Raw genomic sequence first — 2,092 nt, 5'->3', positions numbered from 1 at the left:
CACCTTGCTTTATTAGTAGGTATAGATTAACCGAAAACTTAGTACATGTGTGAATACATAGACAAAACATATAGTCCCTAGTATGCTTGTACTTGACTTGCTCGTTAAACAAAGATGGTTATGTTTCCTAACCATAGACATGCATTGTCATTTGACGAATGGGATCACATCATTAGAAGAATGATGTGATGGCCATGACCCATCCATTAGCTTAGCATTATGATCGTTTCAGTTTCATTGCTACTGCTTTCTTCATGACTTACACATGTTCCTCAGACTATGAGATTATGCAACTCCCGAATACCGGAGGATCACTTTGTGTGCTACAAAATGTCACAACGTACAAGGGTGATTATAAAGGTGCTCTACAGGTGTCTCCGAAGGTGTTTGTTGGATTTGCATAGATCGAGATTAGGATTTGTCACTGTGTTTCAGAGAGGTAACTCTGGGCCCTCTCGGTAATACTCATCACTATAAGCCTTGCAAGCATTATGACTAATGAGTTAGTTGCGGGGTGAAGTATTATGAAACGAATAAAGAGACTTGCCAGTAAAGAGTTGAACTAGGTATGATGATACCGATGATCAAATCTCGGGCACGTAACATACCGATGACAAAGGGAACAATGTATGTTGTTATGCAGTTCGACGGATAAAGATCTTCATAGAATATGTAGGAGCCAATATGGGCATCTAGGTTCCGCTCTAGCTGGTTATTGACTAGAGAGGTATCTCGGTCATGTCTACATAGTTCTCGAACCCGTAGGGTCCGCACACTTAACGTTCATTGACGATATAGTATTATATGAGTTATGTATGTTGGTGACCGAATGTTATTCAGAGTCCTGGATGTGATCACGGACATGACGAGGAACTCCGAAATGGTCCGAAGATAAAGATTGATATATGGGATAATAGTGTTTAGTCTCCAGAAGGGTTCCGGAATTCACCGGAAGGGGTTCCGGATGTTTCCCGAAATGTTTGGGTATGAGAATACTTTATTTGGGCCAAAAGGGAAAGCCCGCAAGGTTTTTGGAAATCGCAAAAAGGAAGTTTTGCGGAGTCCAGGGGCCAGACGCCAGGGTCCATGGCGTCTGGGCCAGACGCCGGGAATCCTGGCGTCTGGCCCTGGAGTCCGAGAAGGACTCTTGCTTTTCAGGTGAAACCGACTTTGTGGAGGCTTTTACTCCAAGTTTCGACCCCAAGGCTCAACATATAAATAGAGGGGCAGAGCTAGCACCAAAGACACATTAAAAAACACCAAGCCGTGTGCCGGCAACCCCGTCCCTCTAGTTTATCCTCCCTCATAGTTTTCGTAGTGCTTAGGCGTAGCCCTGCGGAGATTGTTCTTCACCAACACCGTCAGCACGCCGTCTTGCTGCCGGAACTCATCTACTACTTTGCCCGTCTTGCTGGATCAAGAAGGTGAGGACGTCATCGAGCTGAACGTGTGCTGAATGCGGAGGTGCCGTACGTTGGATAATTGATTGGGACGAATCGTGAAGGTGTACGACTACATCAACCACATTGATAAACGCTTCCGTTTTGCGATCTTCAAGGGTATGAAGATACACTCCCCCTCTTGTTGCTATGCATCTTCTAGATAGATCTTGCATGATCGTAGTAAAATTTTGAAATTACTACGTTTCCCAACAGTGGCATCCGAGCCAAGTCTATGCGTATATGTTATATGCACGAATAGAACACAAAGAGTTGTGGGCGATAATAGTCATACTGCTTACCAGCATGTCATACTTTGATTTGGCGGTATTGTTGAATGAAGCGGCTCAGACCGACATTACGCGTACGCTTATGCAAGACTGGTTCTACCGACGTGCTTCGCACATAGGTGGCTGGTGAGTGTCTGTTTCTCCAACTTTAGTTGAATCAAGTGTGGCTACGTCCGGTCCTTGTTGAAGGTTAAAACAACACCCTTGATGAAAAATCATTGTGGTTTTGATGTGTAGGTAAGAACATTTCTTACTAGAAGCCCGTAGCAGCCACGTAAAACTTGCAACAACAAAGTAGAGGATATCTAACTTGTTTTTGCAGGGCTTGCTGTGATGTGATATGGTCAAGGCATGATGTGATAT

The sequence above is a fragment of the Triticum dicoccoides genome, chromosome 6B (genome assembly GCF_002162155.2).
Source record: "Triticum dicoccoides isolate Atlit2015 ecotype Zavitan chromosome 6B, WEW_v2.0, whole genome shotgun sequence".
In the NCBI taxonomy this organism is placed as follows: Eukaryota; Viridiplantae; Streptophyta; class Magnoliopsida; order Poales; family Poaceae; genus Triticum; species Triticum dicoccoides.
This window is presented reverse-complemented; position numbering follows the sequence as displayed.